We start from the raw sequence: 20,614 nt of genomic DNA on the forward strand, positions 1-20,614 counted from the left end.
CTCTGCCAGATTATACATTTCAACGAGCCACAAAGCAATATCGACGGATTCTGCCGTCTTCCATCCTCTCAGGATTATTTTTTTCCCCACCATAGCGCCTCTGAAAATCATTTTTTTCTGACAGTCAGATCTTCCAACATTACATCACATCCCAACACCAGAGTCTTGAAATCAAATTTTAGTCTTTCACCTATAACCTTCTCACAAATATTATCATACTCTAAGCAAAAATCTCTCACTCTTGTGCAATCCCATAAAATATGCTCTAGCGTTCCAACCTCTTGTACGCAAGGCCAACAATCCGAATTATCACTGCATAACATTTTCCTTCAAGCATTAATCCAATGGTTGTTTATGCTTTAAGCAGCTGATAAAAGGAGGCAGATTGCATAGGAACCCATAGTAAATGCCATCTGATAAACATAATTTGCAGGCAGCATATACCTTTTATACACAATGAAGATTACAAAATGAAGATTAAAATTCAAAATACCCGACTATTGTGCCCCGTTTTACTCTTCACTTTTAAACTCTATTTTTTAAGTGTTTATAATTGCTTGTTATATATCTCCGAGAACAAGCCCATGGTTGAGAATATGGTTGCTACTCCCAAGACACTTTTATTTTTATTTTAAGATATAGCAACGGTGTGAGTAAAAACGAACTTCAACTGGGAGAACATTAAATATATTGGATTCATAGGAGGCACATTCACATGCTGCACATTTACTGCATGGTACAAGAGGCTAGTGGATGTCTGAAAGATGCAGCATTGATCAGAGCAGTTGGGGTTGTGATGGACATATGCCGGGGGTGTTGTGCCAATAGAAGTGAGGTAACATGGACAGAGAAACCACCTTCTACCATCTTGGAAACAGTGAAGAGTATCAAGGAAAGGAGGAAACACCTATATAGGTTTGGTCAACACAAATGTATACATGCAGCGTGATTTGATTTTTGGAGAGGCAGCACACTGTTCATGAGTGTGAATAAGCATTTTGTGTACCAATGTTATATAATGGGATGATGAGAATATTTGTTTTTCCTTTATTGTCTTATGGTCAAAATATTCAACCTTACAAAAAAATCACAAACACAAAAGATACAAATTATCTATACACATTAGGTCAACCGTAAACCTTTCCTCCAAAGAATATGCCAAAAATCAAGCCATAAAATACCAAATAATCAATTAATTCTTACAGTATAGTTATTCGTTCTATCATAAAATACTTTGCATACAAAACCTATCATTATTACAGTATCATTTCATCTGTAATACTATTAAAATAAATAAATAAATAGCGCAATGAGAACAAGCCCATCAGATTCATTAACCCTAAGGCCACAATAGTTAACAGTGTTTCCAGTCCGCTCATCACTCCTAACCAGAAATTCTGTTCAAAAAGAGTTTACTGATTATGGACAAATCTGCCAAACAGCTTAACTCTAAACGCATATAAAGTGGGACAATACATAAACAGATGCTCTCTTGTTTGTATCTCCCCATTGCTCTTACACAAATCACATGCCCTATTGGCTTCTTTCTATTGTGAAAGTACCAACAAAATTTCCCCCATTTTTAAAAGATTCATCCTGAATCAGAAAAATGGATCCCGCCAATATGCATTTGGAAATCTTTGCAGGTACATTGGAAGTGCCCCCAAGGGTTTGTCACAACCCGAGAGGTTGTTATACAGCTTGAACCTCCTTAACATTTTGCATGGCTTTAATCCAATTCTCTCATAAAAGAATCTTTTTTAATAGCCGCGGGGTGTCTTTCAAAGTTTCTTCCAAAATGCAGATACTGGAGATGATTTCTAACGCATGAGTTCTTTATTTTTGCACAGGGCCCTTACACTTATCTTTCATATACGGATTATGTTCAGATAATAATTTGACATGGTGACTAACAAGTGCCTAAAAAATGTAAGAACTTCCCATCAGTACCATGCAAACATATAAAGAGACCCAACTCAAAACGTATAGCCGTGATAGGAAGACAGACGGGGAGATTTAAAGATGTTTTCTCCCATTTCACATTACACACTAACAGGGTAATTCATGGAATAGATGTGCACCGAAAAGGGCAGCACAACCGTGAAAATCGCAGCGCACGTGTGCCAAAGCCGAGCACGCAGCCGTTCATTGATTCATGGAATGTGCTGCGCTAGTAAAACCTGGGATGTGCGCCAAATCCGTGGTTGGGGCACATGGGCGCATACGTCACTAAACGGCGTGCGCTACGCGCACAGGGAAAGCACTCATCGTGTAGCACACACAAGAAAAGTGGGCAGAACAGGGGGCGTAAAACGCGGAATGGGGAACAATGCATGAAAATGGGGGCGTTACGGGGGAAGTACAGGAGGTAAATGCCCGCAAAGACCACACGCGCGCTAACAACGCATATTCATGGAATCGAACAGGGGAAAGCCGTGCGCCAAAAAAGACGCACTAATCCGGAAACACGTACGCCAACGGGAAGCAGGCGTAAGCGGCCCACGCAGCATAAAAGTGCATGCAAACAACAAAAAAGTTCAGACGCTACGATGAATATACCGTTCCTCGCAGCAGTGGTCGTGGGGCACCGCAGGAGGAGGAGGATAGCCAGGCCCCGCATTTCTTTACCCAGGACCAGCCTTTTTGGGATGCCTGATGGCCAGGTGTATGGGAGGGACAGGTTTCCACCACACATAATCCTTGAACTGGTCAGGTAGTGGGAGGATGACCTCACATCACCCACCCTGTGCTCCCAAGCACTCAGCCCCTTGGAAAAGGTTTAGTTTAGTTTAGTTTAGTTTACTTTAGTTTAGTTTAGTTTAGTTTAGTTTAGTTTAGTTAGGTTTAGTTTAGTTTATTATTTGATAATGCGCTCAAAACCCTAGGGTAGGCGGGTGCAGCGGTAACAAGAATACTTAAGCTTAGTTACATACAGTGAATGCATAACATGTAATTACATTATTTACAGTACAAATATACAATCTGTCACAACATCACTTCACACAAGTCTATAGTACAGGTTTCAAGGAAGTTCAGGTTTCAAGATATGTACTTGCAGAAATCCACTGTCTAGAGCCGGGGAGCTGTTTGGTAGGTGTCGTTAGTCCAGAGCCAACTTTTCACTTTACATCTAAATCTAGAGTAGGTCTGAGCATCTCTTAGCGCAGAGGGGAGTGCATTCCAGGCACGGGCAGCTCTAACAGGGAAGCTCGCACCGCCCGATTTTGTGAGTCTGAATCTGGGTGTTTCTAGCAGAAGATGGTTAGAGGCTCTGGTGTGTTGACTGGAAGATTTTCTGGTCAGTCTGGCCGAGATATATGGTGGCGCGGTATTGTTTAGTCCTTTGTAGGTGATGGACAGCGTCTTGAGGTGAATTCTGTCACTGATTTTTAGCCAGTGGTGGCCTTTCCTGATGTTAGATATATGCTCTCTTTGGGGTATGTCCAAGGCTGCTCTAAGAGCATTGTTCTGTAGTATTTGCATTTTATTTATGATAGTTTTATTGGCACCTGCATATAGGGTGTTGCAATAATCTAATTTGGACATTATTAAGGCGTTGGCTAGAGTGATGCAGTTAGTTTTGGAGAGGTAGGGTCTACAGGCCCTGATTAATTTGCAGGTGTACGCTGTAGATGAGGCCAAGGAGTTGACTTGTTTTTTAAGAGATAGTGTAAGCCTAGTGTTTTTACCTCGGTTACCACCTTGATTACATTACCATCTATGTTAAAGGCTGTGTAGCTGGGGCTACGTTTTTTGAGGTTAGAGTCAGAGCCCAGGATCAGTATATCTGTTTTGTCATCGTTCAGGCAGAGTCCATGGGAGGCCATCCATGCCTGAATGAGGAGGTAAATCTTGTTTACTAGTGCTGTGTCTGTGGCAAAGTTGCCAGATAGTGGTATGAGGATTTGCGTGTCATCCGCGTAATTTGTACAAGTTACCCCAATCTGTCAAGTTTGTCAAAGAGTGGCTTAGTGAAGATGTTGTACATTGTAGGAGAGACACATGAACCTTGTGGAACACCACAGGTGATTTGTATTGGGTCCGCTGAAGCTATGGGGGAGAACACTCTCATCGTACGGTTGGCTAGGAAGGATTGTATCCAGGCTATAGCTTCCCTTGAGAAATGGGCGGCAGACGCTAGATGCTTGCACAACACTGCATGGTCAACCAGGTCGAAGGCCGCCGATAGGTCGAGGTGGAGGAGCATAGCTGTTTTACCTTTATCCTTCAACTCGACGATTTGTGTCTTCAGGTCAATTAATGCTGTTTCAGTACCATGTTGTGGTCTGAATCCAGATTGGCGTGATCCCAGTAGTTGGTTCCTCTCCAGGTAATTTTGGATCTGAAGGTAGGCTACTCTGTCAATGATTTTAAGGAGGAACGGGACAGTAGTAATGGGCCTATAATTGGTGGGAATAGCTGGGTGAAGGGTCTGTTTTTTGAGGAGAGGCAGTACCCATGATTCTTTGAGGTTTGAGGGCACAGTGCTTGATCTAAAGGAGGCATTAATTAGTTTAGAAATGAAGGGTGCTAAATCTCTAGCTACGTCCTTAATTACTTGTGCTGGGCAACTGTCACCCTGACTGTTCGAGGGTTTCAAAGATAAAATAACCTTTTCTGTTTCCAGTATGGAGATGTTGGTGAACCTAAATGGTTTACAGCTACTTGGTACCTCTGTACTTAGTGTATCTGTCAGAGGGGTGGTCTGAGTTCCTGTGGAACTCAAAGTGGCCTTCTTCTTTGCGATTTTGGATTGTTAAGTTATTATTTTATTTGCTAATGCATTTTGGATGCTGGTGCACCATTGTTTGTCCTTAGGGACATTGTCCGTGGGAGCTATTTGGTTTTCCATTTCTCGGAGGATGGAGAAAAGTTCTTTAGAATTAGAGTTGGCATTACTAATTCTCTTATTGAATGTATTTTGAAGGTGCTCAATGTACTGCAGTTCTTGGCTACTGTGTCATTTCAGTGGACAAGTGCCATAGTGCGGGGTGTGTCAAAGGCCACACAGTCACGCTGCCTACACCAGGTGTTGGCCATCATGACTGCACACCCCTCAGTCCGCAGGCACATGTACATGCCCAGAACACCGGCAGAAAGGCAGGCTGTTGTCCAGGACTTTTACGGGGTGGCACACTTCCCCAAAGTGCTAGGTGCCATTGATTACACCGTTGTGGCTCTACGTCCTCCCAGGGCCAATGAGCATACCTATCGAAACCGCAAGCACTGGCATTCAATCAATGTGCAGGTTGTATGTGATGCGAAGGGAATCATCACCTCAGTATATGCCAACTATCCAGGGTCCAGCCATGATAGTTTCATATTCAGAATGTCACCCCTAAACCGGGACCTGGAAGCTGGGCGGCATGGCGACACATGGCTAATTGGTGAGTATAAATGCCTCTGCACATGCATGCATGTCAGATACTGAGAAATGTGAAAACCCCACTAATGACAACCATTATCACCTCGACAGGTGACAGTGCCTACTTTCTGAGCACCTACATAATGACGCCAATTCGGAACCCCACCACACCACCCTAGGTAAGATACAACACAGCCCATATTGCAACCCGGGGCATACTGGAGTGCGCATTCGGAGTGCTCAAGTCACGCTTTCGCTCCCTTGACCGCTCTGGTGGGCAGCTGCTATATGCGCCCCCAATATTGTGCAGAATCATAGGGGCAGCATGTGTCCTGCACAACATTGCAACCCGGAGGAGCGTGGTGGTGGACATGGTGGTGCCCCCACATCCCCAACCACATGCATGCCCGCTGCGCATGGGAGGTGAAAGGGCACGTGGTGAGGCAGCCTGTACCTAGCTTGTGGCAAATTACTTCACCTAAAATCCCACCCCTGCAGAGTGCACACAGGCCTGGCACATACCAGCTCACAATCAATGATGATGACAAAAGGGACAGTCAGCTGTCACAACCATACCAGCCTGAGATTGTTCACCTGGAAGTTCTACATTGTGTGCATCCCTAGCTACTCAAAGACACCCAATGCTGTGTCAGAAAAAGACAGGACATTCATGCAGCATGAAGGACTACCCCCTTTCAAAATACCACATCAAAATAGTGGCATGTCACCCAGCACCTCCCCATCTCACCTACCCAACACACCATGGCATGGCATGCAATGTGAAAGCAACCAAATGAATGCACAACACATGACACAAGAGTCACAAAGTGAACTGTCCCAAATGGAAACAGGCCACAGACAGTTTGCTCTCAATAATGAACAAAAAAACAACACACATGGGGCCTCATTCCGAGTATGGCGGTAAGGGATAGCGGCCACCGGTAACAAGTCCGGTGGCGGTGATCCCTTACCGCCATACTCCGAGTTCCCTTTGTGCCCTCGCCCTTAAAGCCTGCTTTGAGCAGGTGTTAAAGTCGAGGGCGCAAAGGGGCCTCCAAGCCAATAACGGTGACCGTAATGAACGGTCACCGTTATTTGCATCTTCCCCATTCCCATTGAGCCCTATGGGGGCTCATTTGGGAATGGGGAAGAGCCTTGGTGAATGGGGAATTACCGCCCCGCCAACCTTGGAATGGGGCGGTAATTCCGCCATCCACCAAGGCGCTGCCGGTCCGGGTACGGCGTCAACCAAGGCGTTAATAGCGCCATTGGTTATCGCCGTACTCGGAATGAGGCCCATGAACAAATACTTACCAGCAAGAGAAAATATCAGTACATGATCAAATAATATATGAGAATGAAAATTTAAAGTAGTGCAAGTGTCACAACCTGACTAAGGCAGCACATCGACCCCTTCCAACTGCAGAGTGTTGATGGTAGGCAAATGTTTCAGTGTACTGCATACAACATGAACTGCATCTGCAAATTAGACAGGCTTGTTAAGACATGAAGAAGGTACATGTATATAAGGAAAAAGTCATGAATGTAGAACCATACATAAATCCACCATGCAGTGGAGATTTCAACAACAATACCCACTAGGGATGTATACACAGTTTTGACTACAGACTGTCCACAAAACTTATGGGAGCCCAATGTCGCTGTGTAAGTTACTGTCACTTGGTCACACCCTTTGCGAGTCCATGGAAAGGGGAAGCAGGAGGGGTGTGTGTGTCAGGAACCCAGTTTCTCACCCAAAGACAGGACAAGCCTGCATGTGCCCAGCTGGAATACACAGTGGATGCTACGGAGATCCCCATGCAGCACCTCACGGGTAGCACGCATTTCTGCCTGCATGGCCTTGCGTGATGCCCGGGTCTCCTGACGGGTTGCCTGGAGCTCAGCTGAGAGTGTGCGTGTCAGCTGCTCCAGCTGCTGTTCTGCCCTTGTACTCCGGGATACCTCAAGTTCACACAGAATATCTCTGAGGGAGCTGAGTTCCAACCTCAGGGCTTCCCTGTGGGCCTGTGACTCTGCAGATATGGCTGTACACAGAGTCTCCAGTCCAGCCCGTCACTCCCTGTCAGAGGCCAACATGTCCTCCCTGTGTGAGTGGCAAATGGACTCTGTTGCCTGCTGCTGGAACTCCATCTGCCTTTCAGGGGGGAGAATGGAAGTGGCCACCCTATCCATTGCCTGAGCCATCATTTCACACAATGCCCCCTGTTGTGCTGCTATAGTGTAGATGGAGTTCTCCCACACAGTATTGCCTGGTGGCGCACGGCCAGCGTGTTGGTGGGCACCACACCTGTTTGGGGCAAGGTGATGTGCACCTTGCTGTGCTGGCACTGCCTGAGGCTGCAGGACTGCATTCCTCCTTTGATCTGCTGGCCCAGGAACAGGAGCAAATATTGTGGAGTATGACCCTGCATCCGTAACCACCACAGGTGGACTTTCCAACACTGAAATCCCCATAGAGGGGTCTACCCCCGGTGCAGGTGCAGGTGGGTTGGACAGAACAGCATCCCTGCCAGAAACACTCACCTGCGATGGGACACATGTCTCAGTGTCCGATTCAGCACCTGATTCATAGACGTCTCCGGAGGTGTACCCAGAGACACCCGTGGACAGTATGGTCTGTAGGAGGATTGGGTTTTCACCCACCACCACCCCAAGTCCTCCACTGGTGCCCGGTTGTGGCTGTGAGTACTCCTGGCTCTGTGCCATCTCCTCCTCCACAACAGCATCAGGTGCCTCATCACCTGCAAAAACATGAAAGATAACTAATGAAAACAGGCATGAGCACCTCAGCACACACAGATAGGCATGACAAGGTAGACATCCAGTACATAAATGACACATGTCACACATGACAATAACTCTGGCATGCATACACTGTCAATGAGTTGGAAAGGGAGGTAAAAAGCAGACACTGATGACTCCAAGATGGAAAACCAACACATGTGCTGCATGCTGGATAGCACTGGCATCACACATTAGCCTGTGAGTGGCATGGACAATCCACATACATGACACATGCCAGCACACAGATGGCACGTAGCATAGCCATGGCAGATTTGACAAGGACACCCAGATGGTAGAAAATCACTACTGTCACCCATCCATGTGAGATCGACATCATGAAATTAAACATGGATAAAAGTGCGACAAAACTCGCATGTGCAACACGCTGCAACAAAGCCAGTGTTCACTGATGCAGTGATGGCAGGCACATCGATACATCAATGGTTGCTCGCTTCGACATGACAGAATACAATTGTCATGTTCAACATTCAAACAGGGCCCCAAAATGATTGTGTGCAGGCCATGTGTAGGTGCACATTACTCGATCAGACTGATTGTTCAAATCATTCCCGTAATAAGTTGAGAAATGTGGGCCATTGTGGGGTGTAATCTATGACTGAAGTATGTTAAATATGGGGCATTATGCCACACAAATGTGTGGTAAAGATGCTAATTATTTCATCAATCAGGCAGAATGAACAAGAAAACAGTATGAACAATGTTGTGGCAAGAGTACAGTTGAAGGGCAAGTGCAGTAATAATGTGCAAATTGTCAACTTCGGTCAGAAGGGATACTGTGAAAAGGAAATCCAAAGCCGGGGAATGGTTTGGAGGGACCACATGAGTGACCCATAGCAGTCATGACTACACAGCCTCACCTGGCACTCAATCAGAAAACATCACCCAAGCAACATACACATGGATTGCACACACATGCATGGTCACTCACCGGACATTGCTTCAAGATCTGGTAGGTCTTCCACGCCTTGGATCTGATCCTCTGTGATGAATGCTCCAGCGATAGACTCATGTTCAGTGAGTTCTTCCTCCTCTGGTGGAGACCCACCGCCAGTCACCAGAGTAGAGGCATGATTGGAAGCCAGCTTGTTCTTTGCTCTGCGTTTCAGGTCATTCCACCGCTTAGACCAATGATCAGCTGTGCGCTTCACAAATCCAAGGGAACTAATGTGGTCCGCGATGGTCTGCCAGTTGACCCTACGTTGAGCAGTCGTAGTCTTGCACCCTGCAGTCACCACCATTTCGTGACCATGGGCCGACACGTAGCCCACAAGTGCATCTAGTTCTGCATCATTGAAACTAGGCTTCCTTGATGTGCCGGAGTGGGTAGCCGTGTCTGGGGTCCCAGCCTGTACCGCAAGAACACCCTTCTTTCTCTTGGAAGGTGGTGCGGACCCTGAGTGGTTTACGCCACTCTGGTTGGTAGGGGCAGAAACGCAGGTGGACTGGGCACTGGAAGTAGCCAAAGGCACGATGACCAACGGTCTCACTGCATGCATTGGCTGCTGGGTGATGTTGGCAGGACCAACCTCGGTGTGATGGACTTGGACCAACACTGTCCCGGCTGGGAGACTCGGAGCTGGGGTGGATTCAGCTGCAGCTGCCCCTGCAGCCTCCTCACCCTGGCTACTTGGGGCAGAAGATGACATTGCTGTCCCAGATCCACGTGGCCTGGTGACAGCAACTTTCACCGCCACACGTGGCTTCAACTTGGTGACACAGAAGTCAGCCTGGGAGTCAATATGGGCCGGTTTAACAAGGCCTGAGCTGGGATGGTGTCAGCTACATCTCCCGACCCATTGGGGAGGGGGGCATAGGTGTCCCTGATTGGTCCTCCACACAATGGCCTCTTGGGCCACCCTGCACATCCTGGCCATGTCCCCTACCGCGCCCACCTCTTTGAGGTCAGCCTCCTTTGCATACCTTACTGCTTGGTCGCTTCCCAACCATGGCACTGATGTTGTTGTGTGAATAAGAGTTGCAGAAAACAATTGTCCTGGGCAATGGGGGTGAAAGGGGTAGGGTACTAGATGGAATACGTACCCTAGTGCTCTAGCCAGGCTGTCTGTGACCCCTGGGGGAAGATGACCAGTCACGCAATGCACAGGCACCCCGAAAACTAAATTTAACTTGAACGCGACCCCTGGTAGACCACGTACATGGAATAAAGAACCTGCACTATGCTGTGTCACCCAGAAACACATAAATAAGCGTACACGTGGTACACGCAGCCTACAATGACCTCTGAATGGGTACGCGACACAGTGGGGCAACCACAGTTGAAAAATACGTGCGCGACTCACCGTCTGCCTGGAGTAAGAACGTGAAAAAGATGCAACACCCCCACCAAAAGAAGAATTGAACGTTGTCTGAGTAAACAGGGAGTAGGAACTGGAACTGTTGTGAAGTAATCGCGTGTGAACCGACAAGAAGTACAAGAATCACCTGCTCACTCTCCACAAAAAGCACGTACAAGAAAATAGCATCCTACGCGTACCTTTTAACCCAGCCCACACGTGCAACATCACTTACGCGCTAAGGGCCTTTCCTCCAATTACACGCAGTGACACCCGGACGTGCAGTTTTTGCCTGTGTACAATCAACATGCACCCGTGTTGAGGGAAACGCCCTTGCACGTCACGTCTCAGACGCACTTACGCACTAAAGCCCTTTCCTTGAATTACACGCAGACGTGCAGTTTTTTCACGTGCCAAATCACTCCGTATGAAGCTGGCCACGCAACAACACACGGAAGACCACGCTCCTGCCAGAAGGGCATTTTCCTGACCCCCAGGGCCCCGAGCACGCTCCCACCTGCCATCTGCTGCTGCCTGCTGCACACATGCCCTACTGTTTGATGCCTGCACATCAGCAATCTGCAGGGGTGCAGTTACTGTGACCACCCGTGCTGGAACAGAAGACTCCCGACTGGTGTTCCATCGCACCACAGCCAAGCCCCAGGACCCAGTTGCCCACACACACCTGCTTCTTGGGTTGTCATGTCAGACACAACACCATCTGGCACCACTGGCAATCCCAGCCAGAGAGGCAGAGGGCTACCAGCTTCAGTGCCAATGAAGTTGGTATCCTGGTGGAGCAAGTCCTGGGGCAGTATGATGCCCTCTTTGGAAGTTCGCGCATTGACAATGAAGGATGGAAGAGGATCTGGCTGGACATTGTGGCTGCCATCAACGTGGAGGGGGTGGCTGTCCATGACATTCAACACGTCCAGAAGCGCTGGGAGGACTTCAGGTCCAGGACCCTCAACAAGGCCCGTCGCCTCTTGAAGGCAGCGGATGCTGAGGGGTGCCAGGTCTGCCTTAACAACAACCAGATGAGGGTCCTGGAACGTATACGCCCAGCGCTCCACCTCCAGGTCCTTGAGAGGCAGATCCCTCTGGAGTCGAACGGTAAGTGTACATGCGTACTGATTTGAAGCTGTGCATGTTGAGGTGTGGCAGGAGTGTGCAGGTTGCACATATGTCTTTGTAGGACCATGTAAGGATGTGTGTGTACAGGGACATGTGCCTGCTGCATGTGAGTCCTCCCATGTGTGAGACACATTGAAGGTGTATGTGTTGGTAAGCATGCTGGCCAAATGCAGGTGTGGGTGCACACATTTTTAAATTTCTGTGTATGTACTGTGGCATGGTTGTGGCGTTACATATAGATGCTGCTTCCACCTGCATGTATCTGCACTATGTACATTTGCATGTTTGTGCATTTGACAAGTGTGCAACTGTGATACACCATGGATGCATGTGACACTGACATGTAGGAGGCTGATTGCCAGATGTGACATGGATGGCAATGTTATCACTGCGACAGGTGGTGGAGATGTACAGATGCATGTATGTCTGGTGGCATGTGTGCATGAGTTCTGCACTCCCCGTGTTGCATGTGACGTCAGGCTCACCTTCGGCTGCTCATGGTGTTGTTTGTGTATGGATGGTGCTGCCTGGTGCAACATTCCTGTTGATTTGCTCATGTGTGTGAGTTGAAATGACATGTGTGTTGGGGAGTGTGATGCCATGTCTGAGGTTTGACACTGCCACTCATGTACAACTGTCATGTGTGTATCAGCCCATTGTACAGTGCCCTGATGCCTGTGTTCTATCTCTCCCTGTCTGCAGCGTCAACTGATGAAGAGGGCAGAGACGGTGCTGTGGAGCAAAGCGCAGGGATCGCACCACCAGCTGAGATGCAAGGCCCAGCTCCCCTCCCATGTTGTCATCTCGTTGGGGATTGAGGAGTCTGGTGCCGTGTCCATGGCCGCAGATGCCGAGGGTAGGTCCAAGAGGCGGAGGTTGGAGGTGGACTCCTCGGCAGCAGAAGGGGCAGCTGAGACCCCACATGGTCCAATGGAGGAAGATGGCACGGAGTCATCCAGGTTGGTGGGGGGTTTGGTTGAGGAGGAGGCCGTGCAAGGGACACACACAGAGTCTGGAGGGGGGATTCCACCGGTGCTAGTGGTGCAGTTCAGGGGCAGGGACAGGAGGCAGCACAGGCCACCGCAGTGGTGCCTGTGTGTAATCCTGTCCCCGATCCTGTGACTGCATCATCCCGCACCAGCAGGGATGCCTACGTCCAGACCCGTTCTCAGGGAGGGGATGAGCGCACAACAACTGGCCTTCCTCTCCCTGCAGACGTGGCAACCCGGGACCAACTGGCCTTCCTCTCCATGCAGATGTGGCAATCCAGGACTGAGTTGAGCCTGTCCTGGCTGGGATGGCATTGTGTCAAGGGGGCATGCGAGATGACCTGCAGGGTTTTCGTGAAGACTCTGCACGTCATCTCAGATGCCTCTTTGACCGCGTTGACCTACTAGGATGGCTCACCAGTGCTGGATTCCTCCATGTGCTGGACCTTCTACCAACCCCCTCCTCACCTGAACCCTCTATGCGCCAGTCATCCTCCGTGCCATCTTCCGGCCCATGTGTCACGTGGGTACCCTGTGGAGCTGCCTCTGACCCAGCGGCCAGGCTGGTGGAGGACACATCCCTGCCACAGTCAGGAGTCGGAGGTCCATCAGGAGTAGCCACACCAACAACTGCTCCCCAGCAGGAGGAGAACGTGCAGGCATCAAGAGGCAGGGCACAGGCACGGCAGCAGCAAGCTCAAGGTGGGAGCGATGATGGCTCGGGGCCATCAACATCAGAGGGCCAGGCATCAGCCGGAGGGCAGGAGGACCCTGGATTGGGAGTGTCTTCCGTGTGGCAGCGTTTGGGCCAGCAAATAGATGTGGAGCGGCGGCGGGCGGAAGAGGTACAGCTCACTATAGTCAGGGCAGAGAACTCCATGTGCAGGGCACTGAGGCGGGCTGAGTGCCTCGAGACAATTCGCATGGAATAGGCGGTGGTCATGGCTACATCCCTGAGAAACCTCGGGCCATGGAGCAGACTCGCTTCCAGAACGTGGAACAGGAGTTTGATGATGCCCTGGCCCGGGAAATCAACAAGTGAGCCATAGGACTTGCCCGCCGCCATTGTATATAGTTAATTGGTGGTAGGTTTCCTTTCTGTTTTTATTTATTTTGGGGCACTTGGACAATGCCCCACCTTTTTGTATATAGTTGTTCATTAGGTAGGGTTTTTGTAGGTTTCCTTTCAATGGTTGGGCTCATGGACCCTGGATTTGTACTTTGTATATAGTTCTACACTGGATTTCACTTCTTTTTATTTTATTTTTTTCCATTGATCAATGGTTTTGTCTTATTTTTTCACTTTGGATTTGTTTAGATGGGCAGACACTTGTGACCCATGTGCTTTTGGATTGATTTGGATTCTGCTTTCACACATTTTTATTTTATATTTTGGACATGCAGCTTCTTCTTTATTATTTCCATTATGGTGTGTTTCATTTCCTTCCCTTGCTTTTGTGTTTAATACATTTTTAGTTCATACTTCAATGTGTGGTATTCTCTCTTTGGTTTCATGCATGTCACAATGTGTGTTTTCTCAATCACTTGCACCCATTGTGTGTGTGAGGGACATGTGTTGATGTGCATACTTGCCATTTGGGATGTATCATGTGATGGGTATTTCAATGTTGGGTGGATGTAATACTTGGTTGTGTGTTTGCACTGGGATGGCATGGTGTGTGATTTGGGTGGCCATAAGGCCCATGATTGTGGATCATGATGACGTGTTGAGGGGGGACATGAGTCGGGGCCTGCTGGCAGGTGCCTTTCACTGCTGGGTGGGTGAGTGGGTGGGGGGACATGAGTCGGGGCCTGCTGGCAGGTGCCTGTCACTGCAGGGTGGGTGGGGTCGCAGGCGGCCATGAGTCGGGGCCTGCTGGCAGGTGCCTGTCACTGCTGGGTGGGTGGGGGTGCAGGGGGACATGAGTCGGGGCCTGCTGGCAGGTGCCTGTCACTGCTGGGTGGGTGAGTGGGTGGGGGGACATGAGTCGGGGCCTGCTGGCAGGTGCCTGTCACTGCTGGGTCGGTGGGGTGCAGGGGGACATGAGTCGGGGCCTGCTGGCAGGTGCCTGTCACTGCTGGGTGGGTGGGGGTGCATGGGGACATGAGTGGGTCCTGCTGGCAGGTGCCTGTCACTGCTGGGTGGGTGAGTGGGTGGGGGGACATGAGTCTGGCCTGCTGGCAGGTGCCTGTTACTGCTGGGTGGGTGGGGATGCAGAGGGACATTAGGTGGGGCCTGCTGGCAGGTGCCTGTCACTGCTGGGTGGGTGGGGGTGCAAGGGGACATGAGTCGGGGCCTGCTGGCAAGTGTGTCACGCTCACCTGATTCCCACGGAGGTGCAGGTCTGGCTTCGAGTGCTGATGCTTCTTTTATGGTGAAGCGCAGGACTCTGAAGATGGACTCACTGGCTCGCAGGAATATTCCCCTGTGTGTGAAAAGGGAGTATTACCTACTGACGGAATAATGCTCAAGCCTCCCACTCCCTTCCAACCCTCCACGATACCCTTCCTCGATTCCCCGTGAAGTCTCACCTTAGGGTCTCGAAGGATGAGTTCTCCATCCTGCTTCTGATGCAGGGGCGCGTTGAAACCCAGTTACTTCACTGGATTGAGGTTTGATGGGAGTTCAAATAAGCTTGACTATTCAGGTAAGGCGCTGTAAGAGTTCTGTAGCAAGTTCAAAAGTTCAAGCTTAATAATAATGTTCATTGTCTTATTGCAGCAAGCGCTAACGCTTATGTCTTTTTCCCCTCAGGGGCCGGGGTTCGGAATGCCGGAGATATGGCGCTGACCTGAAGTGAAATGTGCAGTTCCAGTAAATGACAGGTAAGTTCTGGATGAGCGTTGGGGTAATGTCTTTGCATTTGCTCATTCAATGTCTTTGTCTTTTTTCTCCATAGGGGCCGGGGTCCGGAATGCCAGGAAGCGGCAGGACCCGAAATGAAATGGGAATGACCCAACAGGTAAGTCTTAGAAGGAAACTGAGCTTTTCCTATTCCCTTCCTTCTCTCACCTTGTGTTCTTGTCTTTTTCTCTCTAGGCTCTGGGAAGTGGCTGCGGATCCGGATGATCGCTGCTGAAGATGGAGGTGCCCAGGAAAGGTGAGTGAAATGCAGCGCTGCAGCGATTGAAGCGAAATGCTTTTAAAATGATGTCTTCCCTTTCAGGATCGTCGGTGTGAAGTCTCTGTGATGCAGCTTTAGCAGGTAAGGTCCTCTCTCTCATCAATTCTCTCTTAGAAGGTGACCCAGGATGCTGACAGGCGTGGCTGAAGTCCAGATGCAGGAGCTGACACGGTGAGCGTCCAGCTGCGAGGAGCAGAACAACGCGAAGCGTGAGTTGCTGATCGGGCGTGGTTTAAATAGCTTTGGAAGAAGTTCCAGGTATGTATCCTTCCACCGATCAGGTATGTATCCTTCCCCGACCACACCCAGGGGAAAGTAGGTCCACAGGTAAAGTAGTTCCATTCAGGCCTCAAGAGGGCCTGGATGTAGCAGCATGGTCTGCATCAGGTAAGTGCACCTTAAAACACTTGAACACATGTCTAGCTTTATGAGCCTGGCGCCTAAGGCACCAGGACAGGGGTCCAACATGAGCCTGGCGCCTAAGGCGCCAGGACTGTGTCCAAAGGGCCCCAGCTTGGGCCCGCTGGCACTTCCCTGGGGGAAATGATGCCTGCCTCTGGGGTTGCTGGGTCGGACCTGGCTCCTTGGAGGTAGGCATCATGACAAAGTGCCTGTCACTGCTGGGTGGGTGAGTGGGTGGGGGGACATGAGTCGGGGCCTGCTGGCAGGTGCCTGTCACTGCTGGTTGAGTGGGGGTGCAGGGGGACATGAGTCGGGCCTGCTGGCAAGGGCCTGTCACTGCTGGGTGGGTGGGGGTGCAAGGGGACATGAGTCGGGGCCTGCTGGCAGGTGCCTGTCACTGCTGGGTGGGTGGGGGTGCATGTGTCGGTGCTCACTTGTGTATGGTGACATGTGGGCTGGCTGGGGGGCATGGCCAGGGTGGATGGGCTGCCTGCGGGGCATGGCCAGGGGTGCAGGGTAGTCCCCTGTGTTGTGGGCTGCCTGTAGGGCCTGGGGTGGGGGGGAGAGGGCACACTTGGGTGGACACACTCTGTCAATTCGCGTTGGGGCACCCCAGGAATGCACGTACCCCGCACACCCAGCAAAATTTTGTGTACAACTTCCCGTGCACCCCCAAAATACACGTACCCCGCTCGCAAAAGGCCTATCGCGTGTGCAACACCCTGCGCATCCCCCGAAATACATGTACCCTGCTTGCCCAAGGCCTATCGTGTGTACAACTTCCCACGTGCCCCCAAAATACATGTACCCCGCTCACACAAGGCCTATCGCGTGTGCAACACCCCACGCACCCCCAAAATCCACGTACCCCGCTCGCCCAAGTCCTATCGCATGTGAAACTCCCTGCGCACCCTCAGAATACACGTACCCCGCTCACACAAGGCCTATCGCGTGTAAAACTTCCTGTGCACCCCCAAATACACATACCCCGCTTGCAAAAGGCCTATTACGTGTGAAACTCCCCACGCAGCCCCCAAATACACTGTACCAGCCCAGTGAACTGGTGCAGGGTTAGCGCGGCCCTTTGCGCTGCATTGGGCATTTCAATGCCTTATGCTTGCGCAAGGAGTGTTCTTGGGGGCGTAACTGGCCTATCACGTGTAAGACTTCCCGCGCACCCCCAGAATACACGTACCCCACTCGCACACGGCCTATCGCATGTGAAACTCCCCACGCACTCCCAGAATACACGTACCCCGCTCACACAAGGCCTATTGTGTGTTCAACTTCCTGCACACCCCCGAAATACATGTACCCCGCTCGCCCAAGGCCTATTGCATGTAAAGCTTCCCGTGCACCCCCAAGATACACGTACCCCGCTCGCACAAGGCCTATCACGTGTGAAACTCCCCACGCAGCCCCCAAATACACTGTACCGGCCCTGTGAACTGGTGCAGGGTGAGCGCTGCCCTTTGAGCTGCATTGGGCATTTCAATGCATTATCCTTGCGCAAGAGGCGTTCTTGGGGACGTAACTGGAGCTGCGGGATGTTCTCTGCACCAGTGCTCAAAATGGCTTTGATATTCCATGAATACACGGTGCGCCAGAATGCTGTTTAGCGCACACGGCTGGTGCACGCTGGCACACGCTACCTCTCTGCGCTGCTCGCGTGCGCTGCCTCTGCGCTGAAATCTATGAATTACCCTGTAAATAATTAATTTCTGAGGCATATAGGAGAGCTGGATAATCTTGAGACAATAGAAATCAATTAGTGGAACCAGAGAGAATCAACCATATTTGTGGTTAATTAGTTTAATTTGTATAGTGCTCGACTTTAACCTGGTGGCCACACATTCTCGCCTAGGTTGGTCATGATATCACACCCAAGATAAATGATTCGTGCCACTGGTTAATTACAGCCTTGGTCATCATCCATGTATAATTATAGGGTTTATTCTGACTTTTTTAGAAACGTATAATACTTGTTTTAACAATGCTAACAACTAAATCATTATCCTTGGCATAGTTACAGACTCCTCTCAAAAGTAACTGAAGTCCTCACTACGTTCAGTCTATAGGCAGAACATCCACATAGCTGAACCAGTATGTCTTTACAGGCCCAACTTTCAGAGATGCAATCACCCAGATTTGAGATTTTGAGGTTAAACAGACTGGGGGCCAAAACACACCACTGCCTGAAATCTCTAAAAGTGGCAAAACCCTGTGAGAGATTTCCATGCCTATTAAGCCTAATCTGAAGGGTTGTATCTTCATGTATATGGATTAATAAAGGTAATAATGCAGGAGGAGCTTCCAGTCTCTCAATTTAGACCAAAGTCGGTTTCTATTTACTGTGCAAATCATTTGACTAAAGACGATCGCTGCAACATAAATGGAAGAAACGTCTTCCAACCAGACAATTTCCTGCAGATAGTGCATATATAATCCATTAATTAGAGTGTTCCATGCCTCCACAGAAAACAGTTTGCACTTTATGTAGGCGATGAGTAGTATCTGCACAATTTTCGAATTCACGCAAAATCAGTAGGCGATCAGGTGAAAACACTTTGGATCAGCCTGATCGCCCTTCTTATAAATTTGTATGATCACTGACTGTTGCCAGATTTCTGGCATAGTTTTAATCGCTATGTTTTTCGAGAGTAGAAACTAAATGTTTGACCAGAGACAGCTTAAGTCTAAAAGCATATAAAGTGAGACAATACATAAACTTCACTCTTTAGAATTCAATTGCTTATCCCATTAGGTCTCGAGTTTGAAGCCCTTCTAATATAATATTATATATCTGCACTACTAAAATTCAGGGACGATTATTGATCCACGAACAGAACAACAATCCCAGAATTAGGGTTTCTGTTTAAAGAGGCAAAATGGGTTTCCCACATTAATTTGGGAATTGGATTACTTTGAAGTTCTTCTTTGGGATTCAGAGAGTTCTTTAATTAAAATCCAATAGTCACAGTAATTATTTGTGGCAATAGCTGTTAACATAAATGCTGCCTCTTTCTGCATTTTCATATAGCGCTACAACTTCAGCCAATTTTTAAACTTTAGTTTAACATTCTTGGTCATTTGCTTAATATCCATTCCTCCTATTCGATTATTGTGCAACAATCGGAGGTGCTGCTTCATTGCTCTCTTACAAGCTTGTATTGCAGGATCATAACACACTGATTTCCTCATGCCTCTACTGTGCTCCACATGCCTACCCACATTGAGTATATGTTTACAGTTATGTGATGTAAAGGTGCTATACTTATCTTCTAACACATGTAATCAAACAGCAAGTTCAATTGATTAAGTCCTGAAACATTAAAAACGCATTGTGTTACTCTCGTACCATTAGCAATTACCATAATGTCTTTATGAGTTGACTGATTATATTTCTTACAGGCCATAAATAAAGCAGACAGCATAATTTGATCACTGGCATCAGTATAACGCACTTTAAAATATTCATAGTTCTCAGACAAATCTGGAGTAAGTACTAAATAGTCTATACAGAAAGAAAGGGAACCATTATTCCATGTACCTCTACCCAGAATATTAAAAGATATTTTACCATTAGCCAACCTCATGTCCCATTCCTGGAAAATAAATGCCGCCATTCTGTGCTGTTTTTATACTGCTTTTTTGGGGCACTTAACCCCATTCCCTCTCTGACTTCCTAACTGTGCAGCCAGGTAATCACAGTTAAAATCCCGTGCCAGAAGAACATTCACAGCCTCCCTGTCAGTAAAGATTTGATCACACATTTCTAATAGATCAGAAAGAAAAGTAACTTTTTTGGATACTACAAAGTAGCAGTAAATATTCACTAAATAGATCAGAATAGAACATTTATGACCCTTTAAGGGGCATTTTACAGCTAATAACCCATAAATCTCATGTGATATGATATCCATTTTTTTCAATGCAGGAAGGCCTTGTCATTATCAAGAGGCCTTCAGATGGGCGACCTCTGTGAGACTGCTTTGGCAATTTTTGCTCAGTGGTATAACTGTCTACACTGCAATAATATCATGTCTCTGGCCTTTAATGGTTTTCTTATCGCCTCATTGATTAGAAAATGACTAAAACCTCTTGTGTTCCAAATTAGAAGACTTAGATCTTTCAAATTAGTTTCAGAATTAAAGACCCATTCCACCTAATCTTCTAAAATTCGTAGATAGTTTTCACGGGAGCCAGAACCAGTCCTTGTTAGTTCAAACCACTTTGTTACTGGGAAGACACAGCACCCTCATGGACAGGTCACTTTCAATCTTTCACCAGACCATTGTTTTCCAGAGTTAGGAGTCATAAAAGACATATGTTTACCATCCCCTGGATAACTAGAATAACAAGGAGATAGATCCTAACCCATTAACCGATTAAAAAATCAGTTCTGACATATATCTTTCCTTGCCTCAATTGGAAAAAACACTTGGGGCCTCATTACGAGATTGAAGGTAGCCATGCCCT

Source organism: Ambystoma mexicanum, chromosome 7p (genome assembly GCF_040938575.1).
Source record: "Ambystoma mexicanum isolate Mex_15411 chromosome 7p, UKY_AmexF1_1, whole genome shotgun sequence".
NCBI classification, from domain to species: domain Eukaryota; kingdom Metazoa; phylum Chordata; class Amphibia; order Caudata; family Ambystomatidae; genus Ambystoma; species Ambystoma mexicanum.